General features: G+C 48.5%; 1 long non-coding RNA gene across 1 annotated transcript; it reads left to right on the top strand.

Annotated features, from left to right (window-relative positions):
* Positions 1-13,270: 13,270 nt before the first annotated feature.
* On the top strand, positions 13,271-16,527 carry LOC125947784 (uncharacterized). Its single transcript, XR_007468478.1, has 3 exons — positions 13,271-13,465; positions 14,479-14,617; positions 16,436-16,527. It is a non-coding gene; the product is annotated as an uncharacterized LOC125947784 (long non-coding RNA).
* The last annotated feature ends 883 nt before the right edge of the window (positions 16,528-17,410 follow it).

Genomic DNA, 17,410 nt, shown 5'->3' with positions numbered 1-17,410 from the left:
TCCTGTTCCCGACCACCTTTGAGCTACGGTACTATACGATACTTTTTTTAGATCATTTTCTTCCCCCAACAACACCCAACGATCCGAGCTTCAATTGCACAATCATTTCGCTATGAATCCTATCCTGTTCGACTCGCATGGCATCATACCGATTATCGACAAATTGAAACTAACATGTTCTAGCAGAATTGACGGCATTAATAGCAAATATTTACGGAATACCAAAAATATAGTTCGATCATCCTGAAATGCATCTTCTCACAATCATATCAGAATAGTGCACTACTTAAAGACTGAAGGACTGCAGTGGTCATACCTGTACATAAAGAGGGTGATAAAGCAGAATCTATCTAACTATCGCCTCTTATCTCTCACATTGATACAGTGCAAAATATTGGAACATATAATATTTACTCATCTTGGTAATTTTCTTGAGGATAACACTTTCTCCTCTTTAATTCAGCATGGCTTCCGAAAGTTTTTCTCTTGTAATACTCAACTACTTTCCTTCACTAACGACTTGCACTGCAATTTGGACGGCGCTTTTTCAACTGACTGCATATTTCTTGACTTCGCTAAAGCGTTCTATAAAGTTAACCATTGGCTGCTTCTATACAAACTAAGTGTTCTAAAAATTGACCCTATACAGTTCTTAACTGGATTTGTGCATTTGTTTCTTCTCGTGTTCAATTCGTCAGCACTAATGGTACTAATTCCCCTACTGCACTAGTTGGCTCTGGGGTTCCTCAAGGATCAGTACCGGGCCCCCTGCTATTCCTAATTTATATAAATGACTTACCTAAAGCTATTCCCCCCAGAATTTGTTTATTTGCTGATGACTGTGTGCTTTACCGTAAATAACTAACGTTTCAGATATTCACTCGCTCCAGGTCGATCTCAATAGCATAATTGATTGGTGCCATATTTGGAATATGGAACTAAATGTTAAAAAGTGTAAGTCTATGAGGGTTTCTCGTTCAAATACAACTTGTCCAACTTATTTTCTTCACAGTCAGCCCCTTGAAAGCGTAACTTCCTACCGGTATCTCGGCGTCGATATAACTAACACTCTGTCCTGGAAATTACACACAGAACATATAACATCCAAAGCAAACAAAACACTCGGTTACCATAGGAGAAACTTTTTTCTTCCTCCATCATCACTAAAGTTATTATTATACATCACATATGTGCGACCACAAATGAATATGCTTCATCTGTATGGGACTGCGGACAGGTCACACTAGCACTCATGTTGGAAAGTGTGCAGAATCGTGCAGCTCGTTTTATCTTGGCTAACTATCACCGTTCAGCTGGCGTCACCTAAATGAAAACATTTTTAAAATTGGATGTCACTTGCTATCCGCCGTAAGCACACCCGCATTTGTCTGTTCCATAAGATTTCCTACCATAACTCTAATCTTCACTCCCGGTGGATTCAACCAGCACTCTTCCTTTTTCGTCGCGGTAATCACCAACAAAAAGTACCAGCGCTCCGTTGCAACACAGTAACATGTGCCCAGTCATATTTTCCAAGAACTTGTAACGATTGGAATTCCCTACCCGGATCACTAATGAGTATTACTGATACCATTGAATTTAAAAAGGTTCCTACGATGATTATTACCTAATTACCGCTTTTGTGTTGTTCACTAACTGATTTTTGTGTCCTATTTTGGTTCTCGCGTAATATAATTGTTTCTCAAATGTTTTATTATGTTCTTGTAAGAAGCTTGTTCGCAGTATTATTAGTTTTTCTCTATTGTTTTAAATCCTTGTATGAAATGTGCTTTCTGTTCTCTTTTATTGTTGTGAATCGCTCTTCCCCTCTGAAATGTAAAGGGTAAAGGGTAAAGGTAAATAAATAAATAAATAAATAAATAAATAAATAAATAAATAAATAAATAAATAAATAAATAAATAAATAAATAAAAGTGTGTATGCTGCTTGTAAGCAGCTGGCAGATATTATGGCGATGCTGAAAGCATGCGTAGGTATTCTTCCATTTTAAGTTTTGCGCGTTCAATATGAACAGTTCATTATTGCCTTCTTTTCGTATTTGAGATAATCCATGTCTTAAGACAAGAATCCTTCTCTTGCCTAATGAGTAGAGTATCGGGCTTTTAGGATCAGGTCCAGGGCTTAAGCTTCCTTCCGCACACTCCTCCGAGACACCCAATGTTATCATTATTGAGGCTGTTGTTGGGAGTATAAAGTGTTCTCATGTGTAGCCGGGTGATAATCCCGGTGAGAAAAAAAAGGGAACTAGCTGAGCTAGTCACACATATCATCGTATTTCAAAATTCCGCATGCTCTCTAGCAGCAAGGTTCTTGAACTCCTTGAAACCGCAACAGTGGCGGTGTGCTTTCGAGTTTTTATAAAATATTTAGTTTAATAGTGATTCCACGTCGTCAATGTATAACAATAACCACTGCGAAAACGCTAAACACTCTTAAAAAACGTCAAACTTCAGGAACTGTTAATGAAAGCTTAGTATTAACGAACATCATGGGTGATGTTATGAGTGATTCAGCCAACTTCGTGAGTCAGTAATCTCGAATGCGGGGCATATTTCGGAGGTCCTTTAGAGACGCCCCTGCCTCCGACTCACCTGATCTTGGACGCCACTCGCTGATCTTCGTCTTGTATAAAAAAAAAAACGATTCCGTAGCCAAGACTCCCACAGCGCTAAGCCTCGGCTGTGTGCCCATATTTCTTCAAGAACGACAGGGCGCTGTTTGCTCTCCCAGCACCCTGAGTTATGAGTAGCGCATAGGCGAAGGCAGACGGCGTTGCTTACTTATTCCCTTGAGGAATTCAGCAAGGCGCGCGCGTTCTCCAAATCGTTTTGAGCCTTTCGGCATACACACCTTCACGTGCATACCCAGTCATTTTTTAGAGCTTAACTCATCTTTTCTCATTCAAAGTTTTTTTTTTTTACTCGCAGGCAATGTCTTGTACTCTCATTCTTTGTTTCGAAAAACCGGTGGACGTCATTGTCGAGGACATCAGCAACACGCATAGGAAATGCAAGCGATTGTGCTCTTTCTTCGGGTTCAGGGATCGAGTAGCTGAAACGAAGGCGTGCCATGATAGCAGTGCTGTTCGCGCTTACCACACGGTCGAGTATTTTCAGCAGAGCCGAACGGGCTCGGCGCAGTTCAAGTGCAAAGGGCTCACCTTGATGAGGAAGCCATTTATTACGCGCACTAGTTTATAATGCAAGCAGCGCATTACCTGCTGCTGCAAAACAGAAGTTCCTGCAGTGAATGAAGGGGGACCTACTGGTTTTGGTATTCTGTACTAACACGCCGAAGGTTGAGTATAATGACTGATTATGCATGCACCTGACGAAAGAACGATCGGGGAGCTGAATTTACGTGCGAGGTATACGTGACTAGGTCTAGTTAGCGTGGAGGACGCACATGAACAAAGGGGCCGAGAATCCGTCGTCAACAGAGACCTCACTGATGATATACCTATATATAAAGCCTGGCCCAACTCTCCTCTCCTTTCCCCTGCCAACGAAGCCCCAGAATGAGTACCGAGGGTGCCAATACCAAAGAGGAAGTCCACAAAGAAATCTCTAAAATGCATTTCTTATTCTTTCAGCGTGTATGGAATGTTTTATAGTTTGCCTTGAAGTTTCGCGCGAAAAGTTGGGTGTGCAAGAATAACAGGACCTCTTTAGTGTAACTTAACTTAATGTATTTCTCTGTTTCGTGGGAATCTACCATTTAAAATACCATTGGTAAATATTATATGTGGCGCATCTGCTATATTCAGCTAGTTCATTTGTCAGACTGGTGTTTTCGAGCACAGAAATAGAAATAAACGGGGCCGCCAATTAGGCAAATGTAGACAAAAAAGACTCTCTAGTTCTACTTATTTTGTTCAGCCGTGTCTTACGCTACAGGATAGCACTAATACAGGGTCCGGGGTGTGGATATATGACAACAGCAAACAACTATGCGATGCCTGTTAGGCATTCAGAAGATTGTAGCTGTTATCATCTTAAAAGTGTGGCGGTGCGGCATATTCAGTTTTTAAGTACGTAACTAAAACAAGTGACACAAACACAATGCGTGTGCTGCATCAGGGCTGCATCGATAAGGTGAGCTTCCGCTAGAGGACGAAGTTGACAACTGCATTTAATAATACCTCCTCCACGATCGTCTAAACGGGCATTTGTGCTGCGTGCGCTGCCTGCGGCCGCAGTGACGCATTCGAACATCTTTTGTGTGTGGATCCTCAATTTCACGTGCTGTAACAGTCTCTCTATTGTCTTAAAGATAATACGAACACGATAATTTTCTCTAAAAAAACCTTAACAGCACGGACTCTATTGTGTTTCTGCACGCAGGAACCTAACGTTACTATTGCGTTTTAAAAAATGCCTTATTTTTGTTCGATCCATTAACTTGCGGCGAGCAATGTTTAATGTGTGACGTTCTTCCCGTAAGCCACGCTCGTTCAAGTGCCTAAAGCACGTTAGTTCACATTCACAAGAACGCTCTTGCCGTACAATGGTTCGCATGAACAAATTCCAGCCTGCCTTGATGCAGGATCTATCATTTGCAAAGGCGGCCAGCCACTGGCAAAGAGCCACTTAGGAACAGAAAACTTTGTGAAACTTGACTTTGTGAAACTTGAGTTTTTCCGCTAGCATATGAAGTCCGGCTGCTCTAGTTGGGATTGCACTCATGCTGCACAAAGATAACTAGCGATTAAACTCAATACGCGCGTTTGTTATCGTTTCCTGTCTTGTGTCCTCGTGACACAATTAACCACAACCGTAAATTGTAGTTTCTTCAGTCTATATAATCTAAGGCGGAAGCTCAGTGGCTGAAGCGTTGCGCTGCTGAACACGACGACGCGGCTACTATCCCGGACACGGAGACAACATTTCAATGGCGGTGGACAGGCATGGCAGGCAGTGAACTTTATTTTAGGTCCTGAGGAGCGGCTCCGAGAACCCCTTAAAGGGGAGGAGCCACCGCGGGCCGCTCCCACGTTGGGCAGGCAGGCCGTGCCTGACCGCCGCGTCATGGGCCCTCTGGACAGCCCATAGCTGAGCGGTGAGGTCGGAGCTCTTGAGCGCCTCCACCCACTCTTCTTCCGGGGTGAGATAATCGTGGTCCCGTAACGAGGGACACCACCAGAGCATGTGTTCTAAAGTGCAGAAGGGATCGCTGCAATCCGGACAATCGGGCTCGAACGAGTCCGCGTACCCACTCACCCTGGCTAGACTGGGATACGACCCGGTCTGCAGCATACGAAGGTAGGAAGACTGGGGCCTGGAGAGCTTGGCGTGGGGCGGGGTATAGACCCTCCTGCCGAGCTGATAGTGCTTTGAAATGTCGTTAAATGTGTGGAGCGAGTCCTTGTGGAACCCCGCGTCCGCGCCCTCGAGCGGCGTTTACCCGGCGCGGTGGGTGAGTTCGCGCGCGTGAGCGTGGGCCAGCTCATTGGCGGTGGGAACGACGGTGGTGACCTCAGGCCCCATGTGGGCCGTGTACCAAGTGATGACGTGGGGGGAGACGCTCCTGCCGCAAAGCAGGGAGGCCGCTTCCCGCGAGACAGAACCCGTGGCGAAGGCCCTACCGCCGCCCTGACATCCGTGTAGATCTGCGGCCTGCTCCCGTCCCTGAGGGCGAGGGCCACCGCGACCTGCTCCGCCAGTGCCGGAGACGAGCCCCGCACCGACGCGGCGTTAAGGCGACGTTGGCGAGCTGTGATCTACCACGGCCGCCCCGAATCGGTCGGATGAACCGTATTGGGCAGCGTCGACGAACGCTACCGATCGCGGATCGCCAGCGACGGATCTGAGAAGTGCGGCCGCCCGGGTCCTGCGTCAGCCTACATCTTGTTGCGGGTGCACGTTGCGCGGGAACGGCGAGACCGTGACGGCCTCCCGCGTCTCCGCGTCGATCGCGCACCGCCTCTCCCTAACGGCAGTGGGATTGCAGCCCAGCGCCTCCAAGATCCGCCTCCCCGCAGGCGAGGAAGAGAGCCTGACGACCTGGGCCGACTGCTGTGCCTCGACAACCTCGTCGAGAGTATTGTGGACTCCCAGCTGCATGAGCTTCTCCGCGCTGGCGGCAGTGGGGATGCCGAGTACCTTTTTGATGCTCTTTCGCATCAGCGCTTCGAGCTTTGTCCTCTCGCATCCGTGCCAGCGATGTGCGGTGGCCACGTACATGCTGTGGCGCATTAGGAAGGCGTGGTACAACCTCAGGAGGTTGTCCTCCCCCAGCCCTCCACGACTGTTGGAGACCCTAGTGATGAGCCTGACCATGTTGTCCGTTTTGGTGGCGATACGAGCGATCGTCCGTCCGTTACAGCCATTTGCCTCGATGAGCATACCGAGTACGCGGATAACCTCCACCTTGGGAATGACCCGCCAGATGGCCATGCGAATGGAGATGTCGACCTTTTCGAGAGGCACCTGACCCTTGGGGATGCGCCCCCTCCTGGTCGGTCGATACAAAAGGAGTCCAGACTTGGACGGGGAGAGCCGGAGCCCTGTGCCCGCCAAGAAATTCTCCGTGCAGCTCAGGGCCGCCTAGACTCTGCCTTCACTGCAGCCATAGCACCACACCGTGATGTCGTCGGCGTAAAGAGCGGGATTAACGCTGTCCACTTCGGACAGAAGGACTGAGAGACTGCGCATGGCGACGTTGAAGAGAAGTGGCGAGATGACCGACCCCTGAGGGGTGCCCCTTGCCCCTAGCTCGAAGGGATCAGACTTTACCTCGCCCACCTTGAGAGTGGCGCGCCTGCCCCGAAGGAACGAACTGGCGGACCCGTGAAACTTGGATCCAAGGTCCATCTCCGTAACGGAATCGAGGATGTGCCTATGGGAAATTTTATAGAAGGCCTTTTGAAGATCCAGCGCTAGGATACCCCTCACCTCTCTGGTGTTCCTATCGATGATCTGGTGTTTAATAAGTTCCATGACGTCCTGAGATGACAGGGACGGACGAAAGCCAATCATGTTGTAGGGGAAGAGTTTGCGTTCCTCAATGTACCTAGATATCCGGTTGTGAATGACGTGTTCCGCGACCTTTCCCACGCACGAAGTGAGCGACATTGGTCGCAGGTTGTTTAGTCCGGGAATCCGACCTGGTTTTGGAATGTAAACTACCGAGGCTAGCTTCCAATCGTCCGAGACGTCACTCGAATCCCACACGCGATTGATCTCGTCCGTTAACGTGGAGATGGCATTTTCGTCCAGATTGCGAAGAAGCCTGTTCGAAATTCCGTCCGGCCCCGGGGCCGATCGGCCGTTCAGGGTAAAAAGCGCTTCCCTAACCTCATTTTTAGAGAAATGAGCGTCCAGGTCCTCCTGCCGGAGAACCCGGTAGCGGGGATAGTCCGAGTCGCCCGAGGGGCCTATGGGTAGGTATCTGTCGGCCAACGACTGGATAATATCCTGCACGGTGGAGCCTTCCCGTTTGGCTTCGTGCAAAATCCTGTCCATAGCTAGTCTCTGGTTGGACTTGGAGGCCGATTGGTCTAGGAGCTGCTTCAGGAGATTCCATTTGCCTCCCGTGCGCATTTGCCTATCGACCAAATTACAAATTTCGTCCCACTGTTGAATAGCGAGCGTGCGACAGTGTTCCTCAATGGTGCGATTTAGTACTGCTATCCTCTTACGGAGTCTACGATTGAGCCGTTGCCCCTTCCACATGACCAAGAGAACAGCCTTGGCCTCGAGGAGGTGAGCGAGACGGCTGTCCATCCTGTCCACCTTGAGGTCCGTGTGGATCGTCTTGGTGGCGGACTCGACGTCCCTTTTCAATTGCAACAACCATTCTTTAAAGTCTGTAGGATCCGCCACCTTTCCCTCCCTGATTTTTCGAAAGAGGTCCCAATTCGTGACCCTCAATTCACGGGGGGGCCTGCTCGACACCTCGAAGGAGGTAGCCAGGATGAAGTGATCGCTACCCAAGTTCTCGTGCAGGTTACTCCACGAGGCCGGTCCCACCCCCTTGACGAAGGTGAGGTCAGGCGTGGAGTCCCTGGTGATCGAAGTGCCCGTTCTAGTGGGGAAGGCCGGGTCATCAAGAGCACGAGTGCGTGATCAGCAGCCGTTTGCCAGAGGTCGCTCCCGTCCGCGGTCGACGACAGGTAGCCCCACTCGCGGTGCGGGACGCTGAAGTCGCCCGCGACCGCCAGCGGGGAGCCCGCCGCCAGCCCCGCGGCCTTCGCAACGATGGACGCAAAACGGTGTCTTTTATCCCTGGGGGAACTGTATATGTTAAAAATAAAGATATTGGACTTTATCCACGCGTTGGTAATGATTTCGATTAGCGAATGCTCGACCTTGCTGTGATCCATGCGCATGGAGTGTACGACAAAAGAACGTCGCTTGGACACGAGGAAGCAAATTCCCCTCCTGCCTGCGCCAAAGACGGAGTGAGATCTGTAACCTTGCAGCGAAACTGTCTCCCTAAGAGTTTCCTGTAATAAAATTACGTGCGGCTTGCGCTCACGTGAACAAACGAACTGCTGCAGGACTGCGTTTTTCGGCAGGAACCCAGTGCAGTTCCACTGCCAGATTAGGAATCCCTTATCCGGACCCGCTATGTTTGGAGCTTTTGCTTGGCCTTTCATACGGGGAACCGCGTTTGGAACCCTCCGTTTCTGAGGGTAGACCACTTCTAACCGCACCCGGGTACCCGGGGGTTGACTCTCCCAGAGCGACCCTAGTTTCGAAGGTGTTGACCCTGTTCGTGAGAGTAGCCACCGCTTGTACTAAGCTCATCACTGAGCTTTGAAGGCTGTGCACCGACTCCCTAACCTCCTTCATGGAGCTCCTAATCTCGCTTTTGAATTCCTCGAGGTCCCCTTCTCCATCAACGGGGTCCGCGAGGGCCCGCTTCTTGGCGGACCACGACGGTTCCTGCGTTTCCGCGGGGAGCTCCATGGGGGCCTGCACGGGCGGCACAGAGCAACCCGATTTTCGAAATGACTCGAACTCGGCCCTGAGCTACTGCAACGCGGCTCTGAGCTGTGCATTCGCCTGCTCTAAGTGCGCGACTCTAGGATTGCTGTGCTCTGGCGGCGAACCCTTCGTTACCTTTGCAGGCTTCTGTTTAACTCGATCGGCCCAGGCGGTCTCCTGGATCCTGCCCTGGAGCTGGAGCGCCCTCTGGACCGGCTGCGTCGGCCGGATGGCGTGACGGAGCCCCCCCCCCCCCCCCCCCCCCGAGGACGCCCTGGGCAGGGTCGAATCACATGCTTGGCAGCGGCTCGTCACCTGCCGCGCTGGTATTTTCTCGGCGTGTTTTCGCTGCCTCCTTCTGCAACGGACGACGTCGGACACTTGGAAGCGTTGTTTGCAGGCCTTGTCCGCCGTGAGATGAGGTCCCCCGCAGAGGGTGCACTTGGGCGAGCATTCGTGATCTTCCGCGGGGGATGCGAGTCCGCATCCCCTGCAAATCGTTTTCACTGGGGCCGGGCACATGTCGGCGCGGTGACCCAGCCTTCCGCAGCCGTTGCAAACGTCTGTCTGGCGTCTGAAAAGCGTACAGCGAAGCATGCTGGCGCCGCACATGACATAGTTCGGCACTTTGAGTCCGCCGAAAAGAACGACGATCGTGATGGCGGTGAAATGAAAAAAAAAAAAACAACGACTTCGTGCGTGGTTATTTGCCGTGCTTTAAATAATCCCAAGTGGTAAAGATCAATCTGCATATGCTACACACGTAATCACGGATCACGTGACACGCGCGCGTGTGGCGTGATTTGGTGTGTGGCGAGGAGGGACATGGGAGTAAAGCGGGTTGGCGCGCGCTCCTCCGGGCTTTCCTCGCCTCAAATCAGTTTCGGCGAACAGATGGGAAGGCCATGCGTGGTTCGTTCGGCAAAGGAGCAAGCTGCGTTTGATGAACGCCGCCGTGAACTCGCCCGGGAAAGGGCTCGTCGTCGACGTGCCGATTCTAGCGTGAAGGCTTCCGTAGCCGAGGCTCGCCATCAGCGAAGAGCCGATGATCCTGAGGCGAGGGCTTCCGAAGCCGAGGCCCACCATCAGCTACGATCAGTGAATTCCGAGGCGATGGCTTCCGAGCGTTACCCTGACGAAGGTCAGATACACAGACGACAAGCTTCGCTTGAAATTATGGGGTTTTACGTGCCAAAACCACGATCTGATTATGAGGCACGCCGTAGTGGGGGACTCCGGAAATTTGGACCACCTGGGGTTCTTTAACGTGCACCTAAATCTAAGTACACGGGTGTTTTCGCATTTCGCCCCCATCCAAATGCGGCCGCCGTGGCCGGGATTCGATCCCGCGACCTCGTGCTCAGCAGCCCAACACCATAGCCACTGAGCAACCACGGCGGGTAACAAGCTTCGCTTACCCCCATTTTCTCGTCAGGGGAAGGGATGGTGATCTATTCTAACCTAGCAGCCGTGCTCTATGTTACTAGCTCCTCGTGTTAAATATCCGCAACTTAAGAAGGCGCCAGCACGCCAGAAAAAAGGCGGGAAATGATAGGAACATTAGGATCACAAATATAAACCAATATTGCTATACTCGCGGACAACTTTCTGTGGTTGTGAAGGGAAAACTACAGCCGCGTGGATGCTGCACATGTGTTACCGCGCCATGTAGTCGGGCAGCGTTTGATAGTGCTTTTGGTTAATCGGAGCAAACGCTTAATCGACTCAGCTTCCTCGTGTGATGGTTTTGCGTTTGCCCATACGCGGAAGCGAAAAGCAGCAAAATCAGGAAACTTTTACACTCAGTTCTGTGTACTGTCTTATATACCTGTGACTAGTAAAGAGTTTATGCATTCTCCCTTCCCCAGCCTACACTAAGGTTGACAAAAACCCGGGACCCTTTTCAGAAGCACTCTCATTCGTGCGCCCTTTGCCTCCGTAGCTTTCCATTCATAGCCACAGAAAGTTGTCCTCGAATATAGGCACCTAGCGGATTGGTTGACTCACCCGATATCTAATAAGGCAATTTTGCTTTCTTGCAGCAATACGGATGGCTGACTAACACAATCTCATCTCTTCTATTTTATGTGGTAAGGCTCCGTTATTTCACGCGACAGCTTAATGCAGTGTCTGGACAACACAGAAGTGCTATCAAACAACGGATGACATCTGCAATCACCGCAATGCATGGAAAGGTGAGAATGCGCGAAGCCCCTTAGAGAACTATGATGCTCTCTTAGCCTTATATTCATGCAGACTGGACGATGCTTCGATCAGATTGTATCGTATCGCTGCAAGACAGGAAAGTTACCTTATTATATATCAGGTGATGCCACCAATCTGATAGGTGCCTAGATATATTAACGCGAAAGCATTCTAGGTCCCATGAGGCAGAAAAGCCGGCGTTGTTGTTCACGATGAGTGGTACCAACCAGAACATCCGATTTCTCTGCCGAGAACCTAAGCCCCTATGGTTTCAGGTACTCTTCTATGATTCCTGTCACACCTTACAATGATTCTTCATTGTGTCCGTCACTACCATTGCATGTCCCTAATGTTAGGGCATCGGCATATATTCTGTGATTGATTCATTATATCGCCCTCAGTTTCTTCGGCAGTCTCATCATCGCCACATTGGCACGGAAAAGAAAGTTATGGACTCCCTTCTTACTCTTTTAGATTTTATTTGTTATTACAGTTAGCACGAGGTAAGTCCTATGCTCTTCTTGAGTGGTGAATTAAATTGTATGCATAAGTGTCAAATGACCCATTGAGCGAAATGCAGCTCCACTAACGTGAAACCTGGGGACCCAGCTAGCACAAAAGAGATATAATCATTCTTATTCATGGATATTTCGCTTTGACCGTCAAAAATCTAGATTGAAGAAGTCAACATCGAGAAGGATTCAATTGGGATGGAAAAATCTTGCTATAAGGCGGATTTTAGAAGACGTTTAAAATCGCTTGTTCTAGCAGCCTACAATTATTGATTTTTTGTTGTTTTCTTCTGCTTTTTGGCGGGAAAAATGGACGTTGGTTTTTGTTTTTGCTTCGCCCTGTTAGAAGAGAGTGCAATCAACCCAGGCGCGGGTGTTTGCATTGTGGTGAGTGAGCACTGAAGGGGCAGCCGCTTGCTCTTTATGCTCATAATGAAGTCCACAATAAAGAAGAAAAGTTACGCTGACCTTTCAGACCGTCAGAAGAGGCGTAGAGTTAATGACAAACCGGTATCTGCCAGTCCTGTTGCCACGAGTACCGTCCAATAAGTATCAAGGTAGGTTAATGAAAGTAGTAACCATGCTTCTAGTATCCTCGCCACATGAGGATGCTCAATCCAAGGACAGTTTTCACGAAAGTGACCTTGCCTGGAAAGGAGAAAATGTAGAAGCACACACGCAAGACATTTCTAGAGAGTATTTTGTTCCACGAAACGACCCTCCTATAAGCTCGGGCATCGAAAATGGAGGTTCTTCGGACTATGCATCATCATCTGCAGAAAATCAGGCAAGTTTTTGTCCACGTAAATGTGTGGAATTTCAAGGATGGCTTGCATCATCGGTTACAAGTCACTGAATTCCGCTTGTCGCAGTTTCTGAACTTCTCCGGAAACTAAGCACCACTTTCGACGTTGATTTTGTCATCGACGCGAGGACACTGTTGAACAGTCCTCGATACACTTCAACGCGATCTGTCCCTCCTGGCGAATATTGCCATTTTTCTTTGAAGGAAAATTTAGAACGCATGATTGTTGTGCTCCTGAGTGGCTGTCGAGGGTAGATCCCTTGACAACGCTCAGAGAATTTTAAATGACAATGTCAGCCAAGTTGGACTGACGGTTCAAACTGTAAAATGTTTTGATATTGTTTGTCGCAGTTTTCGTTTTGTCTGTTTGGTTAACCTGTTTTACTTTGGCCGAAAGGAAGAAAAAGACACCGTAGTCTAGTTGCTAGAGAACCGGCTGCTGTGCCCCACGGCAGAGGTTCGATTCCATTATAGGTTGCACATCACTTTTTTGTATTATAAAGCGAGTTAGGCACCTACCTACCTACCGCAAAGTGCCAAGAATGAGGCATTAAAAAGTTCGACTTTTGTTATTTCAAATTATCATTGTAAGGTGGCGCTAGCATTATGGTAGCAGCCGCATTTTGTATTTTCTTAGTTAAATTAGCTGGCATTTCTGTGCTTCAGGTACCGAGTACGAAGCCACACTGAGTATTTTTCTGCATTGCAGCAGAGTGTGTCGCAAGAGGATGCAGCGCCGCGACGTATCATAGCGGCTACCTGACAAAGCGAGCAGTGGCGCGACGGCTCATCGGCGTCATCGCTTGCGCCGACGCAGTCTGAGCAGCCAAGCGGACTGCGCTCTCCGCGCAGCTTCCCTCCAGATTGCGTAACTTTTGAACCCGCCGTTACATTCACCGTTATTTTTGTCAGGACCAGCCGTTAAGTTCCTGACGCGTATTCGTTCATGAACTGCGGAGCGCCAGACTGCCTTCCACATCTTCTTTGCTCACGTAAGTAGTCACTGCCACTTTGACACCTGTCGTGTTTAATTATTTACGGTTTTCAGGCGGGAGTTTTAGGTGGAAGTTTTAGGCGGTAATGAAGTTTTTCAATGAAAGCGCCGTGATTTTAACTGGAATCTCTAATATTGTTTAAGAGGCATGTTTACGTCTGCGTACGTTTCTTTTATTGTGTGCGTATTCAGGTTTGCCAAAGCTGTCTAAAATTACCTCTGTGACGTTTCGTTGACCATTGATCGTTAGGATGACGATGACATTCCCGTTTGGCGCAGAATGATGAGACGTGCTACGATCTTCGCGTAGCCACAGCATTCTTCCGTCAACGCTCTTGTGCGAGATCACTCGTGTGTTTTTCCGAGCGTGAAAGATGCCCGCGAATGCACGCTAAACTGCCGAACGACTGGCCGCTCGAGGCAGTTTGCGTGTATTGGCAGGCATCTTTTACACTTGGAAAAACACTTTATGTAGCTCATATTGAGAAACAGAAAGCGGTATCAGGGGTTTCTCATGTTGCTTTAGAATCTTCTCATTGACACTTTTCATCTAACTATAGTAATTGAGAAGTTAATTAATTAATTAATTAGAACTAATTATCTAACTAGGCGGAATGCAAAAAAATAATCTGAGTATCTCCAACATTACCTTGGCTCTGTCCTGGTACGTGGCACTTGCATATTTTTAAAGTTTGGCTAAAGTTAAATGAAACACCCTGTATGTAGTGCACTGTTGCCTTGTTTTTTTGTAGCATAATCCGACAGTGTAGCTATTTACAGCATCTTTTTTTTAGGATACCTAACATTTTTTGGCTTCAGTCATGCAACAAATAAATTTTGAGGTCGCACTGGCGTTTTCTTTTTGCAAGTCTGTGCAGTAACAAAATTATGTTAAAAAAAGAAAAATTCCAATATACTGTTGTAATACGCACTGCTGTTACATTATAAACATAGATACTCCGAGTTTATCAGCATAACAATAAAGAGTTTTTTTTGTAACTTACTATGCAGGCACATACCTACGTGCAAGAGAGAAGGCGCGTGAGGGTGAAGACACCGATCATGTACCCTCTACAGGTGCCGAAAGGGGCAGACGAAAACGCCGCCGCCCAAAGAGCCACCACGAAACTCCTGAATTCCAAGAACCCAGGTAACTGTTATTTCATATTAAAGTCGTACGAATTAAATTTTCAGCGTGACACATATACAGTCGTATCTCGATAATTCGAACTCGAAGGAGCCCGAAAGTTTGTTCGAATTAAAGGAAAGACTTTCGTCTCACAGCACCACAGCACCATTCGTGCACCACAGCACGACGTACGAATGGAGTCGTTATATATCACGGCGCATAAGCAGATGGCGAGTAGGGGCCACGAGACTGCCCACGTCGAGCAACGCTCGCAGAAAACTATGCTGTAGGGAGCGGGCGGCGCCAGCACGGCGGCGCCGGGCGCGCGCGGACACGTCGAAGGTGAGGGAGGAGGGCGTCAGGGAAGCGGATTTGGCTTGAGCAGAGTGACCCCGTCGCTTCGGTGGCTCCCCTCACTCTCCCTCTCAACTCCCTCGTAGCTCCCCCACCTTCGACTGTCTCCGTGCGCGCCCGCCGCCGGCCCGGCGCCAGCTTAACCCTCTCCCTTTCTTTTCCTGCCGTTGAAGCGAGCGTTGGCCGATTGTGAGCAGTTTCGTTGGCCGGACTGGCGCCTCCGTCGTTGCTTCCCTCTGCGTCGCAGCCGCAGCGTTGAGACATCGACTCGAACACGCGTGTTACGGCGTGACGACGTAACGGCGACCTTGCCATTTGAGAGAGAGAAGTTTACGCCGCAGTTCTTTCTATTTTATTGCGATAGAAATTATATGGGCACTCCAAGCGCATTTTTGCCGCCGTCGTCGTCGCCGTGATAATCCGTATAAAGTGCAACGGCGATGAAATCGTCGCCGCGCGCCATGTGTGGGTTTTAGTGTGTGGGCTCATTTCGGTGTAAGCAATGAATTGCATATGCAAGCACTCTAGATCATAATTGATTTATAAACTGCACGAGCTTAACCTTTAACCCATTGCGTAACTATAAATGTCGCCAAGGCCAAAGTTAGTGAAACTGGGTGGAAAATTACGGCTTATGTTCCCACCTTGTGTGTGGATGACTCACTGTTTTTGTAAAAAAAATCTTTACAAGTGCTTGGCAATGTTATTGTGTGGAGGTTTTCAAACAGGCAAGTCATAGGAGTGCAACATTTTAATGGTTTAATTACAAGCAACTGAAGTTCTTACTGTATATGCTTGAAGCAGCCGTGCTGCAAATAGTCGCTGTAACTCAAGGTTGCACTCGTCTGCTGTCTTTTATTTTTTAAGGAATCGCAATATGTTTGCTCAATTTGAAGTATGCGATGTGTTTGATAGACTGGTGTTTAGGTATATGCTCAAGCCTGCGCCATTTCTGAATTGGCTATGTAATCTGTGGCAAATAAAATTGGGGTGGTGTAACAATGCTGTCACACCGAAGCTGTGCCTTTGCAGAGCCGCACTTACCTCTTTTCTCGTACAACATTATCAGAAATGCATTATCTATTCCTTTCTTTGAATGCTAATTGGCATCTACTTCGCACATGTTTAGGAGGCTGCTGTCATCTACCAGTCGCCAACTAGTCCAGACAACAGCCTCCTGAAAGCTAGCAAAATAGCCGACACTTACACTGCTTGGCGATCGTACATGCAAACACCTTCAGTTAGATGTAAAGTATGTCTTCAAGGCAACAGAAGGGAATTTAACTTGTGATCGGTTAATGTTAGAACCATGTTAATAAAGGTGGAATGCTCGAAAACTGTGTGCTTGGACCAATATATTGTAGTGCTGCCCATTGCCAAAATATATTGCAGTGCTTATTGCCAATGCATTGAAAAACTATACGTTCACTAAGAAAAGTGTGCTTCAATTAACATACGTTTTACACATGCCTAATGTTTTTCCAGTAAGAAGACCTGCTGAATTAAGGAGCTACAGCCCAGCAGCCTGTTCGAAACCAGGTTTATCAAGGTTGATACCTGTAATGGACGTTACTCGGAGGCACTCATATTTAATGTTGATTGCTCGCTTGTCTAGTCGTGTTTACTTTTTGCAATAAAAAATGTTATTGCTGTATGTGTTTCGTGTATTGCACAAGCGCAAACCTGCACGCCGCCGGCAGGCGAAACGCCGCAGGGGCATGGGGAGAGGGAAGGAAAGGTAGACGAGGGGGGCGCTAGAGGGGAGGGTGAAAAAAAAACGGATGTCAAGATCCTGATTGTAGCAGGATTCAATCTGTATTTTTTAAATGCTTGTAATCGTCTTACAAAATCCCATTTCAAGACAGGATTTTTCGAAACTACTTTAAGCAGGATTCTAGAACTTCTTGCAATAGTCATATCCGCCGGACATTAGCAACGATATACGACCGTTTATCACCTTCTAAACGGACTGCTCGGATTTTTTAGTGCGTCTTTCAGACGTTCATTTAGTCTTGGCGAATCGGTATGGAAGCAGTTTTCTATCGCTTTTGTGCTAGCTGGGGAGGTGCGAAGCATGCAGTGATGCACCGCTAAAGGGCTCATACTCCCTATTATGACGACAGAAGAGAAGTGAAATTCTACGCTTGAATGATGAGCGACAAAGCGGACACTTGTGGAAGACGACGACGAACGCGGGAGCGCTCGGCACGCGCGCTCGTACCGAGCGCGCGCCCCACTGTTAAGAAAGCATTAGTGTAGGGAGCCTGCATGCAAGCGCTGTGCATGTAGGCTCCCTACATTAATGTGTACTCGAACTATGGTGTTGGGCTGCTGAGAACGAGGTCGCGGGATCGAATCCCGGCCACGGCGGCCGCATTTCGATGGGGGCGAAATGCGAAAACACCCGTGTGCTTAGTTTAAGGTGCAAGTTAAAGAAGCCCAGGTGGTCGAAATTTCCGG

This window comes from Dermacentor silvarum, chromosome 8 (assembly GCF_013339745.2).
Source record: "Dermacentor silvarum isolate Dsil-2018 chromosome 8, BIME_Dsil_1.4, whole genome shotgun sequence".
Classification (NCBI taxonomy): Eukaryota; Metazoa; Arthropoda; class Arachnida; order Ixodida; family Ixodidae; genus Dermacentor; species Dermacentor silvarum.
The sequence above is the reverse complement of the archived record's forward strand: the minus strand, read 5'-3'. Positions and strand labels throughout refer to the sequence as shown.